The sequence below is a fragment of the Ammospiza nelsoni genome, chromosome 1 (assembly GCF_027579445.1).
Source record: "Ammospiza nelsoni isolate bAmmNel1 chromosome 1, bAmmNel1.pri, whole genome shotgun sequence".
Taxonomy (NCBI): Eukaryota; Metazoa; Chordata; class Aves; order Passeriformes; family Passerellidae; genus Ammospiza; species Ammospiza nelsoni.
The window spans coordinates 127,874,826-127,891,353 of record NC_080633.1 but is presented as its reverse complement, the minus strand read 5'-3'; the positions used below and the strand labels follow the sequence as shown (position 1 = coordinate 127,891,353).

Sequence of the window (16,528 nt, the reverse complement as noted above, 5' to 3'; positions counted from 1 at the left end):
GGCAACATTTCACAATTCCAAATCATTTTTTTGTGGTGGAGCAAGTTGTAACTTAAAACTCCTAGGGAAGGGAATGTGAGTACAGCAACAAAGTTGGAATTTTGGTGAAGCAGACTTAATTTTCAGTCTCATAAACTGATAGTTTTCTAATATTTATTATTCCTATATTTAGAGTATCCAGTGTTTATTGGTAAGAATCTAAAAAAGGGATGGGACAGCAAAAGAGGAAAAGAACAGCTATTAATGACATGTCTTTTGAATAATTTAGTAATTAATTTTTCAATTGTGAGTTATTAATGCATTATAATGCTGTTGACTGTATTTTAGAAATATGTTGTAATTGGAACAGTTTCTTTATTTTTCTTAATAATAAGCACATTTCTCTCATGTGAATCTGTGTCCACTGTGTTTCTATGGACACATCTTTACACGTCTACGTGGTTTTGTTTTGTAGTGTACATGCAGTTAAAGCACTTCCAGTCTTGTACATTCAAATGTTGGTCAAAAGTTTGATGATTCTTGTCATATATATATATTGTAGAAGTATCTCATCTGCATTGTTTGAGTCTTGGGACAGCAATTGCAATCTCTGACTGTAAGATTTCTTTTGTTTTTCTTCCCCCTACCCTGCAGTGGAACATGTTGAAATTAAGAAAGTCTACACTGTTTTATGTAGAGCATAAAAGAAATTTTAAAGAACTGCAATAGTCTAACTACAGGTCCTAGCTAAGCTCCAAAACTTAGAACCATAGAACTCTGGATTCAGAGTTGAAATGTAGCTATTGAAGAATTAGGCCATAGTTGCAAAACATTCTCTGCAACTCAGTGATTTTGGGTGGAGCATTTTTGCTTTGAGACATTGAAATTAGTATCATAAAAACATGTCTTTTTAACTTTCATATTTTCAGCATATGTATTGCTTGAGTTTTTACCAGCAATGTATTTTGATGTTAACTCTTGCTCAAAGCCTTCATAAATATTTGGAGTTTTAAAATTTGGCCTTTTGGAACATGGGTATCAGTGAATAGTGATCCGTGTTATGATTTAAAGCACAGCATATCTCTCCTTTACTGAGCTCTTCAGTAATTTGACACCTTAATATAACTACAGAATCATTTCCACAGAATAAAGTGAAAATGTTTTTTTCATGGTGGAATGTGTTAGGTTTTAGAAACAATTTCTGAAAGTAGTTGAGGCAATACATTTTGTGCAAGTATTAAAATCTTTAAGTTATTTCCCACAGAATGAGGCCAGACCTTAAGCCTGTATTTAGGTCTTCTCTGGAAACAGTCATAGGAAACATTTCAAAAATATAGTTTTTTCTGTGTGTTATGTGAAATTGTCAAGCATGGTTCTCTTAATATTATCAAATAATAATTTTCTGGATTTATATGCTAATGTGATTAGTGAGATGGATAACTTTATAAAAAATGTTATGCAAGTACAAGAAATATGCTAGTGTGGTCTTCTGTGCATTTTAATTTGTGAAGTGTGACTTCCTATGACTGACTTTTAGCACAAATCTGAAAGCTCTTAAAAACTTTCTAATCAGAAATGTTTGACAGTACTGGATGGTTTGAGCTGTCATTACGTAAAACTGCATTTTAGTGGCTTTTAACATGTATGCTAGAAAATGAGTAAATATGGGGAATTATAGCCATTGTTGTCATACTCATTATTGCCACTGAATTTCAGTCATCATTTTCAATCAATGTACTTCCTTCCTTCAATGCAGCAAGCTTTTCTTCTGTCAGTTTTTGCTCCAGGTTCAATCTAAAATAGCAGGTGAACAGTATAATTGAAGCCTTTTTCTGGGTATTTGGCTGAAAAACAGGCTGCCTTTTTCAGATCACAAGGATAGGAGAGCTCTGGGTGGAAGGGAAGTGGAAATGCATGACAAAGTACTGTTCATCTAGCAAAGGATGAAGGTAGTGGAGTACCTTTCTTTTCCAAAATGTGTTCTTCCTGCTTTCGTTGTACAGTATCTTAAAACTAGAAGGACAGGGAAGAGGATTAATGGGTAAGCCAGGTGGTGCTTTGAAACAGCTTTTGTTTCTTTGCAAGTTCTTTTAATACATTCAGGTGCAGCTTTTATTACTTTGAGAAATTCTATGCTTGTTTAGTGGAAAAGAAATTATGGGAAGAAGTAATAAACAAAGGCAAAGATCAGTAAATGAAATGAGTAGTAGGTGTTGGTTTATTAAGTTTATCAATGAATAGGACTGAATGCTCATTCAAACTTCAGTTTTTGCCTGCTTACTTCTACCTTGTTCGAATACTGCATTGTACATAATGTCAGGGAAAATTCCAGCACTTCCTTTAACTTTCTCTTTTTGTGTTGTACCCTTGATAGAAAATTGACTTACTAGAAATAATTATGAATCTACTGCTGTCTCGTGTTAGCATCAGTAAAGGTGACTAATTCACAGAGTCTGAAACAATCTGTCTGAGGTGCCTTGCAGCTGCTATTGCTGATGTTGTTACTCAGTATTTGTCTTCCTGCCTGTGTCATTAGCAAAGATTCATAAAAAGGGTACTTTTTCACTTAAGATCAGCCCTTAGTAAAGACTTGTCTCTGATACCCACTAGAAATGAATAGGCAATAACTATTTAATATACTATCTAAGAAATGAAAGTGATGCTAAATTCTCAGTTGTGTTATCCCCATCCATTTTTCTCAAATATCTCTTTTATCTGTTACTTCAGTGAATAGGCTTACACCAAGAAAGAGAGTATTTTGACTTGTGTGGGGTTGTTGGATTTTTTTTTTTTGTTTTGGTGCTGGTTTTCTTGCCATCTGTACTGAGCTATAAGGTATATTTATCTTGGTATTCTTTTTTTACTTGATGTGTCTAAGTTCAAGTGCTAATGGCTTTCTGTATCTGTTAGCACAAATGATGAATACTGTTATGTGTTAATAAACAAACTCATCCTCCTAAGCATAATCTGTACTTGCATCTAAACATGGCAAGACTTGACAGCAACCTGACTCCTTCTGTTGTGCAGTGTCTCAGAAACAATTTCCATTGGTACTTATAGTCTAATCTAGTTTCCTTTTTAAGTTCAAGTAGAGTATGTAGTAGGTTTCTATTTAAACCTGAAATCTGTTTAGCAAACATTTGAATTGCTCTGCATTACAGTAATTCCTGTTTAAAGCATTGATTCTTCCTTTCCCTTCCCTGTCACTTGATCTCATTGCCATTATTCAAGACTGAGTTGTACTTTGTGTCCATGTAAATATACTCATTCACAAGATATTTGAAAACAGGAAATTTCTTGTCTTACGAGTCACAAACTGGTCTTAAAGTAGTTGGAAGCTCATCAGTTTGATTTTTTTATTAATTTTGTTAATTGTGGAGGAAATACAAATAATTTGATTTTAAACTGTCTAGAAGTTAATTTCCAAAATGAAGCTTGAGTTGATAGATACTTGCAAGTATTTTTTCCTAGATGTGGTAGGTCACGTTCTGGACTTGCATTTCGTGGTAATCACCTTTGGTTTTGCCTATTGAATGTCTGTAGAAAACATGGATACAATGCTTCTGGAAAGCATTTGTCACTCACTTGTCCAGCTGAATTTCAGTTAGAACTTAAGATGTGGTTTGAAAAAGCTTGCTACATCAAGCCATTCGTTGCAATTGAAGTTCTGTCTTCTTTAAATGGTATTTGACTTGGACACTCAGCCATCCAACATGACTGAAACTGTATCTTCTGGAGTGTCTCAGAATTCTATTTCTATATATTTATGGAAATGTGAAGGTCGCAAACTGTGATTGTCTCCTGGTTAGATAAGCACCCATGTCCAATATCCCAGTCTTGAAACCTTTTTCAGATGTTAAGTTCTTGGATGTTATTGGATCTGGACTGGAACCTACAATGTTTCTATATTAAAGGGGATATTGCAGTTTTAGAATGCACTTCTATTTTAATTTTTTTGTATTCATAATTGTGTTTCTTCTGTAAATTTGCTTCCATTCTTTGCAGTATACTGCAGTGCTTGGATGCTGGTGCAACATCTGCTTGTTGTGTCTTGCATTTAAAATGTGATATGAACATAATGCTGTATGACAAGCTGGATAATACTGGATGAGTAGAGAGAAGAGGAAGCCTGAAACTTGTAGGCTTCTTGAACGAAACATTGCAAAGGATGTGTAAAGATGAACCATGCTAACAGTCTTCAGAAGAGAAATCCATTTTTTCCAATATGTTTCTGGAAAGGCTGTCTCTATATGATAATGAATTGGATATACAAGCTAGATGGTTATTTGGTTTTTACATCATGTATTGTCAGTTAAGAAATTGGATGTGTCACTATGCATGTGTTGCTGTGCATTACCACAGAATTTCTAATAGGCTTTGCGCTTTTACTGGAGAATGGGTCTCTTTAATTCTAGCACTCATGTGCTATAGTAGAAATGTTTCTTTTAATTTGTTGTGTTGGAGAAAAGGACTCTGGTGTCTATTTACATAATCCAATGCTCTTTGCAGAGATTGGTAACTTTCATTCTTTGCAATTTCATTATTTCATAATTAACTTGAATGATATTGCACTGTCTCAACTTCATGCATTAGAGTATTTCTTGTTTTGCTGTATTTATTGTCACTATTTAATCTATTTCAAATCTATTTATAACTTGTAAGTGGAAATTCAGATGTTTTAATGATTTGGAGCTGTCCTGTAGTTGGAGTCATGAATGTGCAGTTGGCTAATTGATGGCTATTTCTTGTATCTAATAGAGGGATCTGGGATGGTCCCTCTGCTGAGAGTTAAAGCAGAGCCATTCAGCTAAAAAGCTTGTGCTTTTGAGATTCTTAATGGCTTTCAGCATACCTTTGAAAATCCTCAGGAAAACTTTGTGATGGAAAAATACTTCCTTTTTTTTCCACCCTCCCTTTCCTTAAGCTGTTGACAGGAAACAAAGGATGACTTCTCAAATTAGACTTCCTTTCTTATGGAAACTTTCTCAGCCAACTAAGAAGTTGTGCCAGTCCATGTTGTATTGACACTACAGGAGATAGCTTTTTGTAATCTTTTAGTGTTTCTTGTACCTGTAAAGGGAAAAGGGGTCAGACCTTACTTAGCTGTAATTGAATGTTAGCTTCACCTCCAATAATTTTTACAAAGACTCACTTGTTCTAGAAGACAGATAGTAATTTTGTTAGAAGCCAATACCTGATATTTTATTTTTTAATTTCAACTGCATTCTAACTTCATTACTCCTGCACTTTACACTTACTCATGTGGGAATCAACAGCAAGTTGTAAATAAACTGAGTAATTATGCCCCTTCCTGCCTGTCCTGTTATCCTTCTGGGCTAACCTCTGTCTCTTAAGAGGGATGGAGCATGAGAAATACATGAGAATTTTATTGCTTTCTTTTCTTTTGAGCACATTTTAAAAATCCTTTTGAGTAGCTATAAGAAACATCATTTTTATTCAGAGAGAAGCTTTAAACTTCTAAGCAAATTGTTAGAATTGTTTAAGATAAAATGTTGCATGATGAAAAAGTATTCAGTTATGCAGATTCTGTTTTTCCTTCCCAGAAACAATGTGTTGGCTTGTGTTAGGGAAGAATTTTTTTTTTCCTGAAGGGCAGGGAACAGATGACTGATAAAGTAGGCTGTGGAAGATTTAGTTTTATTACTTACTTTTGCTTTCAGCCTTAAGGGTTTCATTTCCAGCGAAAGTTTGAAATACTTTTGCTGCATGTTCTCCATTCCTTCAAGATTTCCCATGCTTGGCAGAGAAGGGGGTGATGTCTGTAGCTTGTATTATATTTTTATATTGATAATAATTCTCACTTGAAACAGTTTTAAGGGTGTCTGGTTTTTGTTCTTGTTTTAACCCTCAGTATTAGTTCACTTGTTGTTTGAAAATTAAACCCAACAAAAAAACTCAAGCACATAAATAGACATATGGCTTATTATTGGGATCATACAGCATTTGACTATATATTTAGTCAAATCATTGTTACATATTTGAATTTCCTAAATCCCAGCTTCAATGTTCCAATGATAACAATGTTTTTATTTGCTACCTTAATACTTGGGGTAAGTTAGAACAAATTTGCTTTTAGAGATGCCAGCTCCCATAAAAGGTTTTACTGAAAAGAAAAACATTTTATCCGTCTGAATGTTAGACAGTAGTGCAAGGTGAGTTGTTCCAGTACATAATTTGCAGTAAAATACAAGTTTTGGTTCTGATTTTCTCTGCGTGGATGTCTTGGCTTTTAGATCACAGCCCAACAGCCTGAGTGAGTGATGATTTAATGTTGTTCTGTTGCTGCCCTGGCCTATTTAATAGTTTCCCACAGAACTTGGAGCATGGATGATGTGGAAATTATTTTGGTGGTTGTTGTTTGTTTTGGGGGAGGTTGCAGAGGGAAGGGAGATGTTTCATTTTGGCTGTGGGGTAGAAAGACTGCAAGTGCTACTACAAGGAGATTCTTGCAGGGTTGTCATGCTTTTTAGTATTGCACGTGCCTGTTTAAATAAACATCCTTCCTTAAGGGAAAAAGTAATCATGATTCCAAAAATACTTTCATGCTGGGACTAGCATTTAACCCATGCAACAAATTTAGTTTACAGACAAAAGGATTCATTTTCTTCTTGTAGCTTACAAACTGAAAAGGCTGCAAGGCTAGCAGTTTCCAAATGCTTTAAAACCCCCTTTTTAAAAATACTCTAAATCTTCACTGACCTCTCTTCTAACTGCTTCTGGACGCTCAGAAATTACTTACAGGGTTTATGTAAGGTTGTCAGCAAAAAGAAGACAAACTATTAATTTAATATTGAATGCAAGCACTTTACCATTAGAAGTTGTTTATGAGCAATTGCCCTATAACCAAATATTGCAAGCCGTTCTTGGGGATTATTTTTGTGCTCTTCAATATTGTGTATGAGCAATTCAGCTCTGTGTCTTTAAATACTTTGGCCTTTTAACAAACTAGTGCTCTGCAACCACGCTTGAGCACAGGAAGCCTTCCTCCTCGTGTATCGTCATCATTTGCGATACATCCCCTGCTGCACCCTCGCTCATTTGCTGCCTGCCTTGTCAGTCAAATGTGAGCGTCCAGCAAACTCTCCTGTCACGGCGTCGTGGGGCTCTGCCTGTGCCTGGAGCTCACAGCAGGTACAGAGAATGCTTTCAAACAGCCTGCAACCCTGGGTTTTGTTTAATTTCTTTTTTTTAGTCACGTTTTATTTTTAGAAGGGAAATGTCTCGTCTCTGGTATGGGAAGAAGGGAAGAAAGCACCAGCCAGTTAATCGTAAATGCACTCTGGTAATTTTTAGTGTAGTATGTTCATGTCTGTTATTACGGTCTTTAAATGTTGTGGTGCAGAGACAGTTTCTGGAAGTTTAAATTTTGAATATGTAAACAGGATGCTAAGTCACAAATTTTCATTATCTTTGAAATAGAATCTAATTACTGATATTTCATTTGAAGTAGATAATAGGAACTACTTTGAGCATTAAGGAGTTCAGCAGTTTTAAGGTGTTTTTCTCCCCTTTCTTTTCCCTTGGAGTAATGCATTTTTTCACAAAATATGTGCTTTGTGCCTAGGTACCAAGGACAAAAGTTTGCATGGGCATACAATTATAGAAGTGTAAATTTCCTGACTTACCATTACTTACTCAGAAGTCAGTCAACCATATAAAGGTCTGGTAATACGTCTAAATTCATGGACATGAGCCCCCAGTTGTCCCATTCTCACGTTTATAGTGAAGGGGGGGAAGCAAAACCACTGGCTTTGCAGTTTATTAGATATATGAAAGGAACTGGGATTTTTCAGTGTTGTTTTCCCCAAACAGAATTTTTGTAGTACTGTTTAATACGTAGTAGATTCTACAGGAAAAGGTTTTCAGTGAGACCTGCAAAACAACAGCTTGAGGATAGAGAAGTAGTGATCTTGACAATATACTGTGCTTTTACCCTCTGGTAAATTTGGAAGATAGTTTTCATCTGTTTATGACAGGAAAGTTTAATTCTTAAGAATTACATCTACTGGGTTGGGAAGCATACTTCAAGGGTGTTGTTGAGTTGGTTTTGGTTTATTTGTTTTTTTTTTAATTTATTAACATGTTTTTATTCTTTATCTTTTATGTATTGTTTTTATATTTATTTTTACTGAGGATACTTGCAAAATATGAAATTTACTTGTTGTAACAAATGGTTCTATAAAATGTGTGTTCCTAAATAGTAACAGATTTTTGAAGTAATAGTCTCTTTAACTTTCCTCTGTGGTAGTGGAGTAGAAAGGAGATGTAATGCCCAAATGAATTGAAATGTTTTTCTGGCATACCCTGTAGCAGTGTAAAAACTATCTGAAGTTCAGTTTACAAAGACTGTGGTTTTAACATGTATCTAGATACACAGATATATAGATATAACTTGCACAGATATTTTAAAAAGTAATAGTATCCTTTGTTATAATTGTTTCCCTTAGGACCAATACTGCACTTTAGCCAGAGTCTAACTATGTTATAAAAACAATACTTACCAGCTTTTAAGGACTGTTTGAACTAAAGAAGACCCTGTGAGAATAAAGGAGAATAACTTTGCTGTGGGAGAGGTAGAGAAGAGGTTATTTTAACATGTAAAAAGTCAAATTGGAAAAAGTTACAGAAATACCTACAGATGGGGATATTTTTAAAATGTTGCTATGTCCATAAGACAAGCTCTATTCTTGAAGTTGGGTTTTTTCTTCAATGAATGTTCATAAACCTAATGTGCAAGTGTAATCTTTTTACAGAAAAGAAAGAGTATTGGCATAATTATTTCAGTTATGCAAGACCTGTGGAAAGAATATTAATGAGCCTGGCAGCATATAAAGTGTACAGGTTTCTGACTGCATCTCTCGTTAGTGGTTGTTTTGAATTTGGATGAAGTCTTATCTGACATGAAGTAACAGTTACTGGGCTAAATTAAGTGATACAATAAAACAGAAATGCTAGCTTGAAGCAACTAAGTTGCCCTAGATTATTTACCAGAAAGGCCTTTGTTACTTTCCTGATGATGCTATTAATTTGAGCTGTGCATTTGAAAAGATTTGGTACTTTCCCAGGGTAAGGAATCAAAATTTTGGTGACTTATTGGTGTATTATGCTCCTCCTTAAAAAAAGCTAGTAATGTCAGCTTCCCATGTTTTAGTAAATGTTTGATATTTACTGTGTCTCTTTATTTTGTGGCAATACAAGAGATGCCAATAAGTTTCTAGAATGTCAAAAATGCAGGCAATGGTTCTTCCTGTTAAAGCATTTCAGACAAAAGGCATCACACAATGCAGGGGAACAAAAGGTGGATTGCCATCTTTGGGAATGCTTGTCTGTGCTTTGCACAGCTTGGATAGGCAGTATAGCCAAAGGGGACAAAACCAATGAAAACTGATCTTGGCTTTTATATTCTCAAGTTATTAGCGCGCAAAGAGAATTAAAATGTTGGTTTTAGTAGCTTGAATTGTTTGACACCTGCACAACTTCTGCTATTTTGAGTTATTGCTTAACTTTATTTTGTTAAGCTAATGCCTGTATTTCTTTGACAATTAGGAAGGTATAATAATAGGGCTTGCATGTGAAAGATGAGAATTTAGTACTTCTCTGTAGGTGTCAGAATGCACGGTTGCATCAATTCAGTAATACTACTGAAATATTTTTAAAATCAGTTTTCCATATTAAGTTTTTAGAGTAATTGAGTGAATTTATTATATATTTTTAGTAATAAAAATGCAGAATGAAATCCAGTACTTTCTTATAGAGGTCATTTGGCCCAGAATCTTTGCTTGACAGATATTTGCTGTACCTGTTGTTCTAGTTAATTTGGGGGGTTATGCATCATGTTAGTGCTTTTGCCATGAGTGCATGGTCTCATGCACGCCTCTTGGAGCAATTCTGGAGGAGGGCCACTGGGTTGATCCAAGGGCTGCGTTTTGGTGTCACCTGGACACCTCTGCTGTGGAGACAGGCTGAGAGAGCTGGGACTGTTCAGCCTGAAGGAGAGAGGGCTCTGGAGAGACCTTATTATGGCACCTTGCAAAGCCTACAGGGGCTCTCTAGTAAGAGGGCTGGAGGGGGACTTTTCCCAAGGGCATGTTGTGATAGGACAAAGGGGAATGGCCTTAATCTGAAGGAGGAAAGGTCTAGATTAGATACTACGAAGAAATTCTTCTCTATGAGGGTGGTGAGACACCAGATTTCTCAAGAGGATTTGTGGAATTCTCATCCCTGGAAGTGTTCAGTGACAGGCTGCATGGGGCTTTGAGTAACCTGGTACAGTGGAAGGTTCCCTGCCCATGACTGGGGGGGGTTGGAGCTGTATGATCTGTAAGATCTGTTCCAACCTGAACTATGCCATTATTATAGTTCTTCCTTTGAATTATTGGGTGTTGCATTGTTTGCATTTCTAATAATTACGAAATATTAATATTAATAAAATTAATAATCTGATATTTAATAATTATTAAATACCTAAACATAGTTGAGGTAGAATAGCAGAGGAGTTTTTGAAAAGGTTGTTTATAAGTTAAAAGAAAGTAAATGAGTGGTAAAGACTTATATTTTTCTTGTATGGCTTTAAACGTCTGTGAAATCTGAAGTTGGTCCTTAATTGACTTTTTTCTGCTTAAAGCAGGAGACAAATATTTTCATGCTGGGCTGTGATTCAGTTAATTCTAAGCCTGTGTAATGCTTTCTTGTCATACCTGAGAGGGTCTTTGCAGGGCAGTATCAGAACTGAGATGTAACCTTGCTCAGTCTGCCTTCTCCTGTAATGGCAGCTTATGCTCAAGCACCAGGTGCTGCGGTTTCAGCAGCTGAACCTCTGGTTTCTCTGCTTGCAAATTCTGGAACTCCCTTAAGTAGTTTTGCAAGGGAGCTGGGTTTTACTGATCGTGTTGCTACAGATCTTTTTTTATTAGGCCAAAAAGTGTAAAGTTGTGTGGCCTGCCTCTTTAAGAAAGTAACTTTCTTATATCTAATTCTTAGTTCTTTGCACAAACCTCCTAAACTGTTTAATGTTTCACATGCTAAATTTAGTTATCTTGCTGGCATTATCATATCTCTCATATGAGTGTTTTCTCCCATCTTGAAAAAAATAGCTTTTTATAAAGGTCTACAGGCTTGATGTAACACTTTGTGTGCTTCAGGCTTTGATTGCATTCTTTTCAAGTTCATTTATTCTGGTTATTGCAGATAGTTCAGTTTATCTTCAGTATATGTTAATTACTGGTACAGTTGCTGTGGGCTCAGAGCACTTTGAGGCAGGTATTTAACAGGGACAATACTGGTCACAGGGAGAATGCTGCTGTCATGTGACCTACTCAGCATTTCTCTCCCTGCTCTGGAAAACACCCCAGTGTGCACAACAGTTTGAAGAGGGACAGCTTTTAAAATACTGAGAGAGAGAACCATGGTGACAGCCAAACCAGGGAACTGCTGTCATTCTATGGTCCTTCTCTGCATAAAATGCCCAGCTGTCATCCCTTCCCTTCTTTGTCACCAGCAGAGTGACAGGGAGTTGAATTGACTGAATACCACACAAAACAGAAAATTAATAGCTTTGCAGCCACATGCTTTAAAAATTAATCAAATTAAATTAGTCTTAAGGTTTGGGTTTTCTTCAAATGATACCTTACATCTGTTTATCTGGTGCAGTATGACCCATGAATTAAAGCATTTTTATGATGTAATCAAAATATCCCAAATAATCATATTTGGTATGATGGCGCAGAGTGCTTCTTCAATATTGTCTTCTCTCCAGCAGTCTAATATTTATGGAAGGAAACTAAATTTGTCAGAAAAATAAAGTTAGTGTTCTCTTAAAATATTCAGAGCAGCGTTCAGTTTGCATAGGCACCTTTTTATTGGAAGGTATTCTAAAGTAACTTCGTAAGTGGCCTAATAAAACTACATTGGGGTTTTTTTCTTCAATTAAATATCCTGAAATATTTTTGAATCACAAGAATTAATGTTCATGAAGTTCAGTTCAGCCAAGTTTACAACTATGTATTAAGATTCAGTATTATGTATTAAGATTCAAAGTGAAATTGTTCAGCTTGTGTTCTTTCTTAATACTTTTTATTTCATGTTCTGAGTTGGTAACAAGGTTATAGATAACCTACGTTTCAGAGCTGTTTATGCCGTTAAGTTTTATCTGTTCTTACTTCCAGAAGCACCGTCCAGCTCTGATAAGACCCTCCCATTCTTGTTGGAGACAGTTTCAGCTACTTGTTAGCTCTGAACGTTGAGCCGTGTTTGTTTTGAGGGCAGCAATGAAAGCTGCTCCCTGTTAGCAAACAGGCATGGGGGGGCAGCGGGGGGGTGTCACTTGTGGCTTTGTTAAACTGAGGAAACCCTCTCTGGTGTAAAAAGCTTTTTTTACATCTGCCAGTTAGCAGGATGATATGACCAGGGGCTGAAGGGGTTGATCAAACATTAAAAAAGTTTAACTGCACTTTCATGTGTGTTGTTGAAGGACAAGAAATGTTCCATATTTGGAATTTTGTCTTCGGTTTCATTCGCTGCAAGTGGCAAGCGTAGCTTGTCAAGTTAGGTACTTTTGAGGTATTTTCAGAAAAACAAAGTTTAGAAACATGAATTTCTCCAGAAGGAGAATCCTGGGCTTATTGATTGTTTAAATCATTAGTATGCAAACCCTCAACTTATTGCATTAAATATTAAAACTGCTGGGTGTTTTGCTAAGTGGTTAACTCACATATACATAGTGTGGAGAGGTTAAAAAGGTTAAAGAGTCATGCTACGAGTCATACAATTCGTCTTGTATTTTTTCACCAATGCTGCCAATAGAGATACAGCAGGTAGTATTAGATCTCTAAGGATATATTCCATGTCTTTTCAAACTTGGAATCACAGAATCACAAAGTAATCTGAGTTGAAAAGGACCCACAAAGATTATCCACCCCAACTCCTGACCCTGCACATCACTATCCCCAAAATTCACACCACGTGCCCAAGAGCGCTGTCCAAACACATCTTGAACTCTATCAGGCTGGTGCTGTGACCAGTTCCCTGAGGAACCTGTTCCAGTGCCCAGCCACCTTCTGATATCTACCTTTTTCCAAACTGATGTCCTGATACAGCTTCAGGACATTCCCTTGGGTCCTGTCGCTGCTACCACAGAGCAGGGATCTGTGCCTGCCCCTCTTCTTCCCCTCATGGGGAAGTTGTAACTGCAGCAAGGTCTCCTGGCTGAACAGACCAAGTGACCTCAGCCTCTCTTCATAGAGTTTCCCCTCAAGGCCTTTCATCATCTTTGTTGACCTCCTTTGGACACTCTCTGATAGTTTTCTATTTGTCTTTTCTTGTTGCACCCAAAACTGCCCCCAGCACTCGAGGTGAGGCTGCCCAGAGCAGAGCAGGACAATCCCCTCCCTTGCCTGGCTGGTGATGCTGTGCCTGGTGCCCCCAGGACACTCTTGGCCCTCCTGGCTGCCAGGGCACTGCTGGCTCATGTTCATCTTGCCATTGACCAGGACCCCAAGTCCCTTTCCCATGGCATAGATTTCCAGCATCTCATTCCCCAGTCTGTACATACATCCAGGGTTGCTGCATCCCGGGAGTAGAATTCAGCACTGTCCCTTGTTGAACTGCATGTGGTTGGTGATTGCCCAGTCCTTTGATTTGCTGAGGTCTCTCTGTAGGGCATCCATCTCTTTAAGGGAGTCAGCAGCTCTTCCCAGTGCTGTATCATCTGCAACAGACAGTTTCAGAGCCCTTTTTGCCCTGAAGTGCACTAACAATTCAGGTTACATGTTACTTGTTTTGCTCTATTGTGACCGGTGCCCAGATTACCCATAAGAGTTCAGCTGTTTTTCTCTTCTCCCACATTCTTTTTAAAGCAGAAAAACTAGAGAGAGAGCGAAGTGCCCTTCAGGAACATTTGCCGATCCTCAAAAATTAGCCTTGATTATCCAGGAAACTGGATGCTGAGATGGCATAGTAAAGAGAGCATAGTAAATAAAGCACATAGCAAAGTCATATAGGTAGACCTTAAACTAATTATTTTAATGGAAGAGTTTTATCACAAAGGAGTATTTTGTACTGAAAACTACAGTCCAGTGTGATTAATATGGATCTGCATCTACATCCTATTAATGAAATGTCTTGCTTTCTAGGTATTCCTCATATGGTATGAAAGACTACATTCTGTGTTCAAAGTAGAATGAGGTAGAAGTAGGTCCTGGAATGATAGGAAGACAGCTGATGAGGGGCAGGGAGTGGGGCGGGAGACAGAAGAAAACACTGGTTTATTTAGCTTGGTGAAGTAGACTAGAAGATTATAGGACTACAAGGAAGGAACACGAGGAAATCTTGACGGAAGAGGAAATAGCATAAGCAGTTTATTAATTAAACCAGGTTATAAGGAACAATAAACTTCTAATGTTACTACTAACATTTCAAAGCAGTGCTCTTGAGCCTGGCAGCAACAAAATGCTGTCTGTTTGCAAGATATATCTCAATCCCTGAATGAAGTTGAAGGCAGTTGCTAGTAAGCTTAGACATATGTGACTTTAAGATCCTGTAGCTCATTTGATCAAGAAGTATGTAGTTTTGTCCACTGCAAAGCAAGAATAAAGCATGTTGGCCTAAACCACAGGCATTTTATAGAAGGCCAGGTGCTGCATCTGAGAGGTTGAAGTATCTTAACATAATAATTTGAAGCCTAGCTCAGAGTGCATAAACTTGAGACAGTGTCTCATGGTTTATTTTCAGAACTTAGTATGAACTGCATACTTAGTATGGACTCTATACTTAAAATAAGCTCTGGGTTTGAGAGTGTGGGTTCTTTTCCTTTAATTTTCCAGTGGCTAGTTTGACATTCTGTGCCATGCTATTTATGATGTTTCTCATTGCATACCAGTGGTCTGCCATTATGCAGGTTTTTGTTCTCAAAACAAATGGAATGTGACAGTGTGCAACAGATTCAGCATGCCAAGAAGCTATTGTATTGTACACACATGAATAGGTATTCATGTTTCTCTCAAGCAAGAAAAATAAGGCATCTCCATGGCATATGAAAAGGTCGATCTCTGAGTTAAAAAGCTGAGAAGCAATTCACAGATGCAAGATGATGACAAGTATGCATTTGAGAGGTTGAAGGCAAGATGGCAGTGCCCATAAAACTGTCTACATTTCCACTATGTGAAACAACAACTGTATAATGGTGTCAGAGATTTTGAGAATTTTTTTCTCAAGAATCTCCTTGAGTAACCACACATTTACAGCCAAATGTAAGTTACCGATTACCTCACACATGGTAGGGTGTAGCTTAAAGAAGCAGTAAGGCTAAAGGGTTCTCACATTACTGCTTTCAGGGTTATGTTCATAAGTTGCTGGTGTAAACAGTGTAAATTTGCAATGAAGTGTCAGAGCAAATAAAAGGATAAAACTACACTGTCACATGTTTGAGTGGAATATTGCTAAAGCTTTACATATAGCTATTTGACTCTGAGAATGCACAAGCCAGTACAATTTACAACAATACTTGTTATCTGTTTTGAGATAGTAGAAAAATAATGGAGATAAATTGAGTGCTAGTAATGACAGATTATTCACTACTAAAGCTGGATGTCACAAGTATTCCTTTTTCCTTGCCTTGCAGTTGCATGGGGTAGAGTGAACCATCGCTGCTCAAGAGCCAGTCATGCATGACTGTGGGCTCTGTACTCAGGACAGTGGCGAGTATCTGGCCAAACTCCTTGTAGTAGGGACAGGTAGATGGGGAGCTGCTGGACTTGTGGTTGTCTTCCTTTGCACTGTGGTAGGCTCTAGAAGTTTTTAATATGCTCTTACTACATGGGACATCCATTTAATCTCTTCACCAGCTGTTTAAAGATGCTTTCATACCAATGATGATTTTGAGTTGTTCTCAAAATCACATTATTTGCTCTAGTTACATCAAAATTACTGTTGTAGTCCTTTAGCCAGCTTGTTGCACCTGAGCAGCATGTTCTAGAGCTTTCTGACTAAAGACTTTCTGGCTGTACACCTCCTGCCAAAGTGGAGATGCCATTTGAAGTGAATGTGTTGACAGATGAGCAACTCCGGAAGCTTTGGAGGGGAATAGAAAGTCCAGGATAAAGAAATTGTCGGGTGGTATTGGGATGTTATTAAACTGTATTCTTGCTACCTTGTCTTTATCTTCACTGGTAGACACAAGAGTTAGAGCTTACTGAGGAGCCTGAGATTTGCTTCTAGTCTTCTTCTAGGAAAGCAAACCAGGTTCACAAGGTTCATTAATCTGAGTGTAAAGAATGTTTGAGAGGACCTTGGGCTGAAGAGTTTGGGTTAAGGCATGTAACTCAGATTGACTTTCATTTAGCATCCTGATACTGGAAACTTTATGTACTCAATCAGTTCTTTATTCATCCTAGATCAGTGAGATATCTGACTGCTAGTGCCCTTAGTTTTTATTTTGTAATCTTGCTGTGTTTACTCATATGTCTAAAATCACCTACATGTGCATTGTCCTTGCGGAAACAAACATCTTTTGGCCCTTCTTGTTTGTTTGTTG

General features: G+C 37.3%; 1 protein-coding gene across 5 annotated transcripts in view; it reads left to right on the top strand.

Moving 5' to 3' along the window:
• OXR1 (oxidation resistance 1) overlaps positions 1-16,528 on the top strand; it is a 258,894-nt gene that overhangs the window by 228,987 nt on the left and 13,379 nt on the right. The window lies entirely within an intron of this gene.